Here is a 16,195-nt window from a genome sequence, read left to right as displayed (position 1 = left end):
ATGTTTTTATAAACTACAATTATTTTTATTTAATTTAAATAAAATAAAAAATATTTATAATTAGAAAAATTACTAAATATTAAACGTTTCTTGTTTACAGTATTATCAGTAAATAGAGAAATAATTTAACAATAGACGGAAAATTTTGTAGTTTTAATCTATTGAATTAAATTTAATTTTTTGCTAGTTTTGCAAGGTTACTAGATATAAGAGAAAATTTTATAATTCGACATCTTTACCTGGTAGAATTTATAGGGAAATAACGAAAATATTATTAAATTTGCAACAATAATTTTTCAAATTAATATTGACTACAATTTATATTTACTTAATTTATATTTATATAAACTATATTAACGTAATTCATATTTACGTTTTCATAATACTTTTTTTAATCTGTACACGACAATTTCTCATTATTGTAAACTTTTTCAGAGTTTCTAATAAAATAATGATTTTTTTTTTCCAAAATTATGTTTAATGAAGGAAAATGAATATCAGAAAATAAATTTTACCGATTAGTTCTCAGATGCACGGGTGTTTACCGCCCAATTTTTTTATTATTATAGGGATTAAAACTTTCACTCGCATCATTGTTTAAATTCGGTCAATCATGCACACTAACATGATCTGCTGCATTTATCCAAGTTTTATGTAAATAGTTCATAAACAATAAAATATTCGGATCTCTGTCAGACAAATTATTTATTTTGATCTCGTCGTTGATAATTTCTTCTGCTTCAGGAAATTTATCGGCAGGTAGTAAAGGAATACTAAGTACCAGGGATAAGATTTGATCGGGTATATATAATCTAAGTTTAGTCCATTGTTTAATAACAGCCTTTGAATTAATAACAATTAATTAGCTGTTTAATAAAGTTATTATTACAACTCTATTAAGAATAAAAAGAAAAGAACTCACTTGGCAATAGTGGAAATAGCAACCATGAACTTTTGCCAACGGGAAACATTCCCTCAGTGCTTTTATAGTTGCTTTTTCGAAATCGCTAATAATAATTAATTTATTATTAGTTTCAATAGACTTTGCATGGATTTTCAACCAATTAAAAACTTCTGTATACATTTCAGTTGTTCTATTCTCCATTAAATCGATGACTGTTCCAACATACTGCAAAGAAAAAAAAAAGTTAACTCAAGACAAAATATTTCATTTATTTAAATACTTTCTTTAAATTTTTATGTATTTTTTCACAAAATATTTAATTTTCAATCAACAATGACATAAGAACTTTGAATTTATAAAAAAATGAATGCAAAAAGTATTTCATTTAGAGTTTTTTAAAACCAAAAATTATTTTTCACTATTATCTGGCGTATCTTTGCATTTAATGTGAATTGTGTAGATCTGATGTATTTTTGGCTGTCGTGAAGTATTCTATGAATTTTAAAAGATAAATTGATATTTGTTTTAATTCTTTTAATTAAAAAATGTTATAAGAGTTTGTAGTTACTTCGAAGGTACCATCCATAAATATCGTTCGATTCGTTTAAAGCTTCCAGCAATTTGCTGCTAGTAAAAATTACTGCAGATTTACCTCCTACTGAGACACAACCTTTAGCAATTTTATTTTCATACAAAGTCATGCCAAGTTTTGCTAAACTGTCAGGTATTTTTTCTCTGTAATTCTGCCGTTCTCGACACAACATACTGGAGCATGATTCGAAACTGTAATGGGCAGTAATCTCAGGAAATTTAAAAATATAATTATAATTATCATTAAACTATGAATAGTCATATTCATTCTTTAATATATAGACTTAGTAATATACGTACGGACGACACACATCATCGAAGATTTCTCGGTCCATCATTTGTCTCCCTACATCGCTTTTTTATAATTTCTAGAAGATCACACCAATCTCCGACGCAAATTTCTTCTAAATGATTATGCACATCTTCCACAGTACAGTCGTCATCTTCATCCAAATCCAAACATTCCTCAATATCATCAATAGCAACAAGAAAATTTAGTTGAGCAGTACATCCTGATTTTCTTCTTGAGCACCGAAATCTATGTGTACTGCTTGAATCACGACTGTATTTAAAGCCTATGTGAAAAATAATTTTTGATCCAGCTCTTTTTCCGGGTATTACCTTCACAACAAATTTTATTTTATTATAAAATGTCGCAATGCTTAAAATTATATTTTATTTCATCGATGAAACGATTAATGAAAAAATATTCATTTGTTTGTATATTATTTTTAAAAAAGTGAAAATCGTTGTCATAGAAAATTTTAAATTCATCTGTTAATATACATTAAAAATTCAAAATATTTAAGAATGAACTTATTTAATTTCATCACATATAGATAATTAGCAAAGTTTAAAATTTTTAATTTCTGAAAAGTATTGTATTAAAATCTTAAAGATATCAAAAATTAATATTACAATATATAACGATTGTAAAAGGGTTATATTTACATGTAATAGGTATTATAAGTATAAAAACACTGTTTCCCTCTAAATAAAAATACATGAAAGTCTTGAAGTTAGTCGTAGGTTGAAACTCGCAAAACGGGGCCACGACTCATTATTGGTTAAACTTAAGGCACGCGTGCAACGCGCTATTCAAATTTCCATTATTGCATATTAAAATGGACATTTAAGATTTCAAAAAAACGCGCCTTCTTTTACTTTCCCGATATTAAGAACTATAGTCTGTTAAAACATAGAATTTAAAAGATGTGAGCTGTACCTATGGATCATATACCTACGTCCCACGGGTATAGACTCCATGGTCAGCTGTGCGAGCTAACTTTATAAACATTGTAATATCTGTTAATGTACGTTTTAGAAATAACAACTGCAATTGCAGGTCACCGATAAAAATAGTAAGAGTATATTTTATTTTCTTTTTACTCCTATTAGTTTGATAGTATAACACACAGAAATTTATTGATTCAATGAAAATAATAATCAATAAATATTATATCAATATATTAATGATAATAATCATGAATATTATTTTTTTGATTTTCATAGATGCACGTTGCAGTGATGACAGCTTTGAGGTGCAAACGAGAACACTCTTCCTTCGTCTTGCACCTTCGGAGTTTTTCCCTCGCGAGTGATATACTTGAAGAATAGAGTAGACTTTTTAAATGCCACTGCTACTCGAAGTCCGAGGGCGACTTGGACACCAGCATGCTGCTGAATTAGAACTTTAACAAATGTGAGTAGAAGGAACACAGATCTAGTGGAGAGTACATTTCAACAAGAGAAAGCGCAGGAGTACTTAGAACTAAGCCGTCGATTTAAAAAGACAGAATTATCACTACGACGACGGTGGTGCTGTCAAAAGACGGCAGGTCGAGGAAGAGGCGCAAACTCCACAGGTGACTGAGCGCAAGTTCAAGAAAGATTGTAAGCATGAGTGTTACAACGGTGACGATGACACTAAACTTTCGGCGTCGCTGTCTGTTAATCTGACTTCTTGATCAACGGTGGAGCCAACGACGTCAAATATTCAAAAGAGAAGTTTTTAAAAAAGAGAGGAGTTCCGAATTTATCAGAAATAGATATCGTGGTTATTTGTTCGACTCTCAGACTTTTTACGATCTTTAAGAGGGCTACTGATAACTATCGGTCTGTAGGCAGACTCTATGCACGTGGTGACGATAACAAACAAGCAGGATGCCGATGTAGCGCTGTACCAAGCGATGTTCGAGCTTCCACAACCTAATTGCGACACTGTTGCCTTCTTCATTTTTCACTTGCAGTGCGTGTCATCGATGTCGGAGTGTAAAATGCCTATAAGCAACCTGGTCAAAATGTTTGGACCAACTTTAATTGGCTACAGTTCCCAAGAGCTGCCAGCGACTGCGATGCTCTTAGAAATCACGACCCAAGCTGCCATTCTTGAGAGTCTGTCGAAAATTCTCTCTGACTACTGGACTCATTTTGTAAATCATAAATGTATCAGCGATATTGGTACGCTGCGAACTGGTGAGTTGGAGCATATGCCGTCCACAGAATCTCTACTGAAACGCACTGCAGCGCGAGGCTTTTTCAACACCCCTCAGGCTTCCAGTCTAACATTCTTGAGGAAAAATAGAAAATATTTAGCCACACCGCCGCATTATAATGGAATCCAAAGAATTCACTAATGTGTCAGTAATGAATTAACTGAGAGTAAAAGTTAGTAATCATTAATTTACATAACTTACATAACGATGGAATACTTAATTTATTTAAATTCATAATCTTTTTCTTATCATTTATGATATTATATATTTATATATAAGACAAAAATGTTTATTTTTATAAATAAAAGTATATTTTTATATTCATAAATAATAAATATTATTTTTAAATGTAAATTCGGAAAGAAAAAAACAAAAGCAAATTAATAGACATGTTGCTATGACAACGATAGTAATTTCTTTTTGTTTACAGTTGTTACTGACATAACTGAAACTAAAGCGTTTGAAAAGTTACAAATCATCGTCATAAATAATTGTAAGTATATTTAAATTCTAAACTTATATTGCTGATAAAACCAATTGTAATTACCGGTATATTTAATTACAGGGACTGAGATAAAAGAGTTTACTTTGGTAAATTTGCATCTGTGGCGACATGGATTAAACGAAAAATTTAATCGTTTGCGAGGTGACGGAGATGATTCAATTTGGGAGTTTTTTAAGACCATATTATAAATATATCAAGTATAATAATTAATACGAGTAACCTGCAGTCACTATGTGACGGCCGACATTTATGGATTATAAATTAGAAAACTTGGGCTTAATAATTTTTTGATATTCATAATCACATTATATATAGTTTGGATATTTTCAAATAAACTTAAAAAATAATAGTGCTATCACAGGATCAATTAAAAATAATTTAATGGACAAATATGACGGAACAAATTTGTAGAACCAACAAACTATTCAAAACTTTTCCAAAAATTTAACACGAAAAAATTAACTATCACTGAAAATATATAAAACCGTAAAAAAGCACTGAGTCTTGGTCAAGAACTTTTTGATTATATCAAATTTAACGATAAAAATTTTTTTAAAAATAATAATATGCTCTTCACAAAATTTTCATTACTCTCTCAATTATATAAATCATAAAAGACGATCACTGAAAAAGTATCAACCACAATTTACGATAAAGATATAACTTACAAAAAGTTTTTCTTAGTCGCTTAATTATATAAATTAATTTTTTACCTACAATCACATCGACATGTAAAAAAAAAAAAAAAATGAAAAAAATAAACGAATTTTGTTTATCACCAAATTCGAATCTATAGATAACTACTTCGAAAACTTATTGTAATAAATAAACAATTTTAGAAAATTTTTATTGGAAAGTTCTTGGCCTGAATAAGTGCCTTTTTAATGTTTTATATGCAAAAGCTTGTTTTATATGCTTTTGCATATAAAACATTAAAAAGGCACTTATTCAGGTCAAGAACTTGCCAATGATATTAAATTTAATTAAAAAAATTATTTTATTTTATAAATATCCCAGAAACAAAATTTTTATTATTCTCTTAATTATATATTTTGAAATAATAGTATTAATTTTTCCCAGATCTATTAGCCGAGACAGAGTCTTTACTCTAGGAAACAAGACGGCTGTCATGTGTAGACAACGATTCCGAATTATATTCGAAAATTATTTGGCAAGTAAATTTTTTAAAATTTTTTATTTAATTGATTATCATTAATGTAAATTTATTTATTTATTTTTTTTCAGATGTATTTTAATATGTCTGGCCGGCAGCAAGAAATGGTTGGTTTTCCTCCTTATTTCGACGATTTTAAAAATGATATCATGCACTCCTGCAATAACGCACAGGAGTAATGTGCACCCATTTCCAAGTGCCGTCACTTCTGATTCACTAAATGTACCTGATGAGCATCTGAATAACTCACATACCACTTCAAGAGTCACTACAGTGACCCCATCGTCTACAAAAATTAATCCTCGAATTGACACACCATTTACTATATCCTTCTCTGCTGCTAATAATAATATTTTTTCTATTTTGGTTGATAATTCTGCATCCATTTATTTAACAAAATATGCCTTTAATTTCTCTATAAACAAATAGTTTGATTTTTTCTCTAATCATAAAAATAAAAAAAAACCATAATAATAAAAGATAAATGTTAATAATAATAATAAAAATGTATTTTTTTAAATAAATATTTTATCAAAAACACTTAAGTTAATGCTGTAAAAATTACGATAAATCCAAATAATATTAATAAACATTATTATGTCACGATATTTAAATATCGTGGCAGTCTCACATTAGGTCGGTGAGCAACAGATGGCAGCACACGCTGCTCACACGTCTCTACACTCATTAATTTTATGATTATTTTGTTTATATATAAGATTTTATACTTATTATTACACTGCTTGTACTTAATTAATTAATTAGGTGAAAATTGCGCTGGAATCAGCAAAAATTGCTGATTATATTGAGTTTACAAGTATAATTTATGAGGCTGGAAGGTAATTATTAATTTTATTTATATGCTTGTGGTTGGTCGGCGCATGCGCGGCGACGCAACAGTTGTCATCAACAAATTTATTAAATTATCAATGAAATTTATAATTATTTTAAATACACTAGTAATGGGTTTAGCCATTTATAGTACTGTTAATTAGTAATATACAAAGTACTTGGGCATTTGACGTCGGGAATTGGCAAGGTTACACAATTGACATCGGGTGCGTCGTCGTTGGTAGTATTTGAAAGTAACATGCGACAGAGATATTACTCCGATGGGTTAGACTGAGATGTATACATAAAATATGGCCGGTCGAGGTGCCGGCATGAAAATCACGTGCTGCCATGGTCAGACGTGGATAAACTTGTGTACGGGCAAGGTGTGCTGCCGTGTAGAAAGGTCTATTCTGTAAAAAGTATTTGATTTATCGCATAATTATTGCAAGTGAAATTGCCATTTGTAGCGGCTTTATTAGTGTACGCCACTATTAATTGATTTTGTTGTCATTGGTTATTATTACCATGAATTCTGGCCGCCGATTATTATCCAACGACGACTGTAAGTACCTTTGGAAATTCATTGGCGTGTAACTTGCATTCCCGCGTTGGTGGCCATTTGCAAGCGTGCGATTATCACGTAGTTGACGATTCTATTGTTAGTAGTAGTGTACGTTGATTACAAGCACACGAATAAAATTAGTAATAATCGAACCCAGGAGATGATAAAAATTTAATCACGATCATCTATTATTATTTAAATAGCGAATATTTATTGTGGAAAAATATTCTGCTATTATTTTATTATTATTTTACGCCACGTGAATATCATCATATGCGCCTGAGTCTCGCTAGCTTGATATATATATGTATATACCTACATTACACAGCGCCGAGTTTAATAATTTGGGTTATGAATTATTATTTATCTGAGTATTGTTTATGAATTATTATTGAGTGGATTTATGAATTCTTAATAAGTTGAATTATAAATTATTATTTAATTATGTATTATTTATGGAAAATTCGTGATTTAAGTTATGAAATATTGCTAATCTGAAGTGAGAAATATTAGTAATTCGCGAATCGAGTACTAATAATTCGAGTAAGAAATTGCTAGTATCTGAGTACTATTTGTAAATCATCCTTGATGTGATTTTAATTATTAGTTATTACTCAGCGAATATTGCTTAAGAATAATTAGTATTTAACGTATTAATTATTCTGGAATTGTATTATCAATTATTATTTATTCGAATATTGGCTAAAAAGTATTATTAATGTGAGGTATTAATTCTTATTATTTTGAGTCCTCATCATATTTCTTTAATTTTTTGAGTTGAGTTATAAATTATTATTTATTATTTGCGTTACTAATTATTTTACGATTGTTGTACCTGTGCGAGCGAATTAATATCTATTTACCAATATATATATTTTGTTCAACCCAGTTATTGTTTATGCGATATTATTATTATTGGAAGTAAGCTTATATACGCATACCATTTTGTTATTATTTTTTTTGTAAGTGATTTATTATTATTTTGAACATTACTTATGTGAGTATGCGTTATATATATTGACTGATTATTTAAGTAATTAACGAATAATTAAAGCAAGTGGTCATCAACCCGGTATTTATTTAATTTTATTTTTTTAATTACTGCTATCTTTCTTGCTATCCTAATTCCTAAAATCTGAAATCGCTATCCTGCCATTTTATTTTATTTTCATTTTCATTTTCTTCGTTGTGTTATTTTGAGTTGATTTTGTTCGTGGGGCACACGAACTGGCGCCCAATTAGGATTTTTAGCCCAGCCTGAGCGGAGCAGCCAGTCCAGGGAGATTCAGGACATCTCCAGGTGGGATATTTGGTTCTGGGTTTATTTTATTTTCAGTTTTCGATCAACGGAGAGCCATAACGGCTATTGAGCGCCAACTAATTGGTAGTATTGGTGATTGGAATTACTGGTGATCGGGATTTTGGGTGATTAGAAATTTGGGTCATCGGGATTATTAGTAATTGGTAATTCAGGTAATAGGAACCTGAGTATTGGAATACATCCTATCGGTTACTTTTCCAATTGGAACCTGTCCAATAGACGTCTTCCCTCAAAAGTTGACTAGAAAAAAGTTGTCGTCAATTTTCTGGCAAATTTTTAGTTCAATTTATGGTTTATCTGACTTAAAAAATTGTAAAGTATTTTTTTACTGTCAAATTGTAAAAAATTGTATGCATTAATTTGCTTACCTTCTGAAATGGTTAAAATGATTATTGCCAACTTTTTTTTTTTTTTTTCTAGTCAACAGTTATCTAAATTAAGGAAAAATTAACCGCAAATTTTTCTTCAAACTTTTGCTGACGAATTGTCATCAAACTTGGGCCGTAATTTAAACGTCAAATTACTGCTTATTTTAGGCTATTAGGGTACACAATACAAAAACTTGATTAATTCCCCAGATTAGTGAGTACTTTTCTCATTAGTTAGCGTTCAGAAGTTACCTAAATTAAGGAAAAATTAACCGCAAATTTTTCTTTCAAACTTTTGCTGACGAATTGTCATCAGAATCGGGCCGCAAATTTCAACGTCAAAATTGGGCCATAATTTAAACGTCAAATTACTGCTAATTTTAGGCTATTAGGGTACACAACACGAAAACTTGATTAATCCCCCAGATTAGTGAATACTTTTATCATTAGTTAGCGTTCAAGTCATCAAATGAAGTCCATATTTGGATTGAATTTTCAAATTGATGTCAATTTACAAGCTAGTAGTTATTAGACTACTCTAATTCGTATCTGTATCCTAATTAAAAATTGAATTATCTTATAGAATACAATAATTCATTATTAAACTAACAAAAATTTATGCTGAATAAATGTTAATTTAGCTAACTTGTCTATACAGGGACCGTACATGACGATTTGAACGCTAATTAGTGATAAAAGTATTTATTAATTGAGGAAATTTATCAAGCTTTGAAATTGTATATTTATATTCAGTAATTATTAATTAAATAATTTTTTAAATGTCCTCATTAGAAAAATTTTGTTGCATCTGGGGAAGTACAAATATCTTGTATCGGCAAGGTAGATTTGATTTATTCCTGGTATTTAATAGTTTTTTCAGGAGCACATTTGGTGATTAGTGGAAAAAATAACTTGACAGGCTATTATTACTTGGTTATTTAAATTTACTGTTTCTATGACATTGAATTCATGGCCTAATTCAAATCATTTTTCACTTTTGCATACATTTTTGTTATTTACGTGATTATTAATAACAGGTTTAAATTAATTTGTAATTACTTTTTCCATTTTTTAAAACTGTTTTTTATTATTCATTAAGGATATTTATCTCGATTGTTTTAGAATGTTACTACAAAGAGTGCGAACTTTGGCTAGTGTCGCCTTTATTTTTGTGTACGGTACCTATTGAGTCCGCCTAAGGTTGGCTTATATGAATATTAGCCTTAACTTTTCGGTTTATTGTATGGAGCAAGGAGTAACGAGTTCTTGAACAAGATTCATTAAAATCAGCTGTAATTGCAAAATCGATAGAAATAATATTTATAATTATTTCAATAAGTAATAAAAATCTTTGTTTTAAAAAATAAATAACAAGTATGCCACGTAAGTGTATGAAAATATACATTACTTTTTAATACAAAATGATTTTGTTTTGTTTAACCTACCTGGACAAATTTCCTATTTAAGCAAGTGCAACAGAGATAGTACCGTTTATCCAGTTGAGTGCGAATAGAGAAACAAATGAAAACGCTTCTTAAAGAAATTAGAAGAAGTAGTTCAGTTAGATGAAACAAAATTGAAAACTGCGGATGAAGTAGATATTATTTTAACATTTATTATTAGTTGATCGGTAACCTTTAGTAAAAAGTTTAATAATTATTAACAAATACTTACTGCAATTTTTCTTTATAGAAAATCGAAGATTTTAAATGTAAAAAACGGAGTCTAGAAGCTGAAGTTGAAACCTATCAGTCCTTATGTGATAATATTAAGACGACAAACCGTAATGTTCATCAACAAGTTTTCAAAGGCAGAGGACATTATAGTGGACGTTAACTAATAAATCTTAAATAATTATATGTACTTAAAAAAAGATAAATAAATATAAAGTATAATTTTCAAGTATACAAATTTTCTATTTTAATTTGTGAATGTTAATAAATGTATAACAGAAGTTTAATTTAATTTAGAGTCAACGAAATTTTTTTTAATATCGTAAATGTAATTTAAATTATTTAATAGTTTCTTAACAACTGAATCTTTATCAAATTATCATTTTTTAATTGATGAATAACCTCAAAAAATTTCTACGATTGTAGTAGGCTGACGGATTACTGATAAATGGCAATGCAATTTGTTATGAGGTTCATTTTTGTGTACTTTAATTTGCAGCATATTATCATTTTATTCTTGAAGTCGACAAAATAATGATATTTTGATTGGTTTGTACATTTTTCTTTAATTAATAACGATTGTCAGGCATTTGGATAGTAATAATAAATAGCTTAACTATGTCTTTTTTATCAAAGAATAATGTAAGAAATAAAAACAATGCAGTAAAGTAAACAATTGATTAAAGTATAGTCACTAAAAACAATTTAGTAAACTAAAAGATCTAGTAATTGATCAGAGAACTATTACTTGATCACTTCATGTATTTGTAGATTTGTATTTTGTAAAATTTACTAAACAGAGATATACATATGTGATAGGTTTCTAGTTCTTTGATTGGGTATGGGATTTCTTTCCTGACATAAAATCTAAATCAGTAACAAATTTAGTTAATTAGTAGATTCTACGAAATTTATGGTTGCTCATCACTATTTATGGATAGATGTTATTGATAATGTGTATATTTTTTATGATAAAAATTATTTAAAGTAATTGTCGGGCAAACCAAATTTTTTTTAAATTTAATAAACATAAAAAATGTTTTTAAGATAGTTATTCTGAATGTAATTTAGAATTGAAAAAGTTAGAATTTTTAACGGTTATTAAAGTCAGTTATCATCAGTAATCTTTCTAAAAAGTTATAGATAATAAAGATAAATTAAAAAATAATAAAATAACTGACAACATTTAATTTTAAAAGTTTAAAATATTGTGAGATTTTGATCTTCCAATTTTACAATGAGTAAAGTGAAATAAACAATATTAAGTACAAAAAGAAGCTAGAGTAATTGGAAAAGTAAATGTAAATAAAAGTACACATTATAAGTGTTACGATAACTATTTTAAACTATACATTTTATAAAAATAAGTCTCAAATCTATAATTCTTAAAAATATTAATTTTATTATTTTTTTACATTTGAAGGATTTAATTTATTTTATAAATGATATTAATATTAGGTTAATGACACTTAATTAATATTGTTTATTATAAAGTGGATATCGATATCCACGACCACGTCCAAGTCCACGTCCTCTAACCACTAGCTCGACAAATTTATATTTATTTTCGTTGAAATTTTTTACATTACTTTTATGAAATTCCAAGTTATTTTGGAGCTCCTCTATTTGGTATTCTAATTCTTCAACACTCCTAAATACGAAAAAAAAATGATTTATCATTTAATTAAGAATTTAACATGAATATGATAATATGCTTAATGAAAAAAAATTATGTATATATATATAAATATATATATATATATATATATATGTATATATAATATATATATATATATATATATATATATATATATATATATATATATATATATATATATATAATATATATGTATATAAATATTAATTTTTTAAATACTTCAACTTTTTTGTCAATATTCGGTTCATCATTGTCAATTTTCAAACCATCTAGAGTTGCTGTGATGAAATCGAGATTTTTTTTTTCTTCTGGATTCACTAGGTTAATAAATAGAACAATTAATTTATATCAGATTATCGTTTTTAGTATATACTTTTTCTCAAATTTTCAAAAATGTAATCTACTTACTTTTAGATATTAACTTGTATATATATCTATAATCAGTTTTCAATTGATGTTTAATTATTAAGAGGAGTAAGCTTGAGATAACAAAATGACTTCTTTTAATGGCGGGTTTGTATGTAACTATGAAGAGATAGGCTAATACTTATAGTCAAGCCTCATGGTATGAACTCTGATGAAGGCCATTCTCAGGCAGTGTCCTCCACTTTTTAAAAATTTTCAATTACTTTCAACTGTCATAAGCATATTAAACTTTATTAATTAATGAAAAAATAATTAAAATCTTTATTGTAATAAAGACAACGTAGTCGTAGTTTTGTTGAGATATAGAATTTTTAAAAATTACAGTCGATATCAATTGGGAGTTAAACGAAATTAATAAAAAAAATAAATTTCAGTAAAATTGTCAATTCTATAATTCGAATTTTCAAATTTTGTTGACTAAAATTCATACAACAAATTTCGTTTAACTTCCAATTGATATGAATTGTAAGTAATTTTTTTTAAATTCTATATTTCAATAAATTCATAACTACGTCTTTTTTTAAATTAAGCTTTATCAATTAATAATAAATTTTTTTTTAATTAATTAATAAAATTTTAATACGTTTACGGTAATTAAAAGTCATTGCAAGTTTTTAAAAAGTGGGGGGGTACTGTCTGAAAGTGCCCTTGATGAAATATAACTTACTTAATGATGGATGTATATTTTTATAGTATTGAAATTGAATTGTTTTGATTCATTTTTTTTTAATTAGGCCATTCACCATATCTATGTTATTTAACATAGGTGAGATAATTTTATGTCATTAGTTTTGTTACGTCCCAGCCTGTACGTCAGATGACGTGGGCATTTACTTCTCTAATTACCGACCTGAAATCTAACTAATTATATCGAATATCGATAACCAAGTAATTTCCGTAGTATTTCATTAATTATATAAAATAATATAATATAATAATAGAATAATATTATTTAAGATATTCGAACGTTAAGGATATGAGTAATAATTGATAAAGTTATTTTTCTATATTTTATCAAATATAAATAAGCGCTGATGCCTCGAGTAAATCTTTGAGACGTGCAGCTGCACAAACATCTATTTTGTTTAAGATAACTTTTGTTAATAGATAAGTGACTCATTTGTTCGTAACAAAAGCGGAGAGATCGTGAGAATTAATTATTTTCAATAAATATTAGAATGGATCATTCGAGAACATGCGTTATCTCGAATGACCCCTCCATATGAATCGATGCGTGGGTCTGATGCCCAAGCGTATTGATAAGAGTGACTCTAGTTTTTCTCGATCAAGAGAAGGCAGTCTGAAACATAGAATCATCAAGAGCAGTCAGGCTCAATACTAAAACCTTAACTTCGTTCTCACCCTCTCAAAGTTATTGTTAAGAGTTCACTAACAATTTATGAATTAATTCAACTGTATATTTTCACATCACTCAAAATTATACCCTTATAATTGAATAAATCGGATTTAGATATATGAAATAATATATATAATCAAACAACCAGTTTATTGCAACCACCAAATGGTGGCTGTTCAACCCATACTTAATTGTTATTTATAATTATATATAAGTTTTCATTACGTCCAATTTAAATCGACCGCTCAACTACGCCAGCGCCAAAACATCTACCAGGACGTAACAGGTTTATGGAAACCAGCCATAGTGTGATGTTCTATATATAGTCAACAGAATAAATGCGCCATGTTTTGATTTCAAAATTATATAAGTTTGAAAATCATTTTAAAGACATTTTTTATTATTATAAAACAGTTTTGTTTTGAAAAAATGATTTTTTGTATATAGTATATAATTACAAAATAGGTCTTTTTTTTGTTATAAGTTATTTAATTAAAAACCGCAAATTTAAATTAATTATTACTATAAACATAGCAATTAATATTATTTTATTACATATATATTTGCATACTTTTTTTAATGAATTTCAATAGTTACTACAGTTCTTTGATTGAAAAAAGTGATTTAAAATAATATAAATTTTTTTTTTTGTACTTTTAAATACTTCCACAAATTTCAAACTCTTTCAATGTTTAAGCATTAAATCTCTTTAAAAAGTTTTACATCACTCTTTATCCAATAATTTGGGGTGATTCAGTTATTCAATTTTCTAAATACTTTATAATAATTTTTAATTATACTAAATAATGGTCGAATTTTCTGATTGTTCGAAAATTTGGGAAGATTTAAATATTTTATAATTTTTTAAGTATTCTTAAATATTTTGTAATCATTTAATGATGATTTAATTTCATTTTATACAAAGATTTAGAAGAACTTAAAAATATTATAATTTTCCAATTTTTTTTAATCACTTAATAATGCTGAACTTCATTTCATATGAAGAGAATTGCAGAAATTCAAAAGTACTTATGTTTTTAATTCATCAAAGTCTATGTCCATATGCTTATGAAAATGTCAATAATTATATAGTTAAGGCTATAAATTTGTGATTTTGAATTTGAAAGTTTATAATTCTTAAGTAGTTTCTCTTAAATTTATTTTTATGACTTTTCTTGAATGTAATTTCACTTAAATGTAAATTATTAGGATGATAGGAAAAGTTTATAGCAAAAAAAGAAAAGAAAATTATTTTATAAACAATGAACGAAATATCGATTTAATAAATGTAATTTTAATAAAGTATAAAAAAGTATTATATATATATATATATATATATATATATATATATATATATATATATCAATGTCGAGCTCTTGCGATCGATCGAAATATTACTTTTTTATTTATTATTTTATATTATTATAACATAATAATAACTATTATTTATGACTATATTATTTTTTAAAATCTATAATAATTAATAGCATCACTTTACATCCAAACAATGGAAATACTTGATGTATTCCACTGACAATAAAGGATGACAATAATCTTACAACAAAATTAATGATAGGGAATCCAATTCTTCTTTGCATATGTCCTAGATTAATAAAAATGAATGAATTTTTTTTTTTATGTATTATAAATCTTAAATTTTTATTCACATATATGAATTATAATTATATTTTATTCAAATCTAAAATTATAAGATTTATCAATTGTGATTATAATTATTGCTTAAATAAAATTAAATTAGAATCTTCTTACACATTATGATCTTCTGTCTCGATTGAAAGTGGACTGTTAAGGAACGGTCAAGCGAGTAAATTTAATACCTTTGTATATTCGCTCATACACACTGATTTGCTCTTTCAACGATTTTATGGAGGTTTTCAACTCAGTAATTTTTTGGAAAATATTTGTAATAGAATTTAACAATACAGACAATTATATATAGCAAAAATTTATCAATAATATAAGCAAAAATTTCATCACTATTTATTTCAGCAGCAGAAGATAATTTATCTGAAAATGGATTAAGCACCGTGTTTAATGTTTTGATGCATTGCTTAGTTTTATATCTCCTCTTCTTGACTCTAAAAATAATTTCGATGAGTTAAAATTGATCTTTTTAATCATTATTTGAATATTATCACTATAATGAATATTCAATTTACACTCTATTCTTAATTATTTATTAACCCTTCGTTGGTCGCGCTATGAGCGATTCCCCGCTTTTTTTTTTCAATTCGTTATAAAAAAAAAAAATAATTTTTTCCAGCCTTAAAAAATTTAGCTATTCCTTCTTCAATTCATTTAGCATGC

The 16,195-nt window shown here is 27.2% G+C and overlaps 2 long non-coding RNA genes across 2 annotated transcripts; one reads left to right on the top strand and one right to left on the bottom strand.

The window, feature by feature from the left end:
* The first annotated feature begins 6,846 nt into the window (after positions 1-6,846).
* Positions 6,847-10,653, top strand: LOC106693971 (uncharacterized). The gene is made up of 4 exons (XR_008404220.1): positions 6,847-7,065; positions 9,877-10,137; positions 10,222-10,348; positions 10,447-10,653. It is a non-coding gene; the product is annotated as an uncharacterized LOC106693971 (long non-coding RNA).
* Positions 10,654-11,927: 1,274 nt separating this feature from the next.
* Positions 11,928-12,672, bottom strand: LOC103575242 (uncharacterized). The gene is made up of 3 exons (XR_549291.2): positions 12,493-12,672; positions 12,304-12,401; positions 11,928-12,078 (listed from the first exon to the last, which is right to left on the bottom strand). It is a non-coding gene; the product is annotated as an uncharacterized LOC103575242 (long non-coding RNA).
* Positions 12,673-16,195: the final 3,523 nt, after the last annotated feature.

The sequence above is a fragment of the Microplitis demolitor genome, chromosome 9 (assembly GCF_026212275.2).
Source record: "Microplitis demolitor isolate Queensland-Clemson2020A chromosome 9, iyMicDemo2.1a, whole genome shotgun sequence".
NCBI lineage: Eukaryota > Metazoa > Arthropoda > Insecta > Hymenoptera > Braconidae > Microplitis > Microplitis demolitor.
The sequence above is the reverse complement of the archived record's forward strand: the minus strand, read 5'-3'. Positions and strand labels throughout refer to the sequence as shown.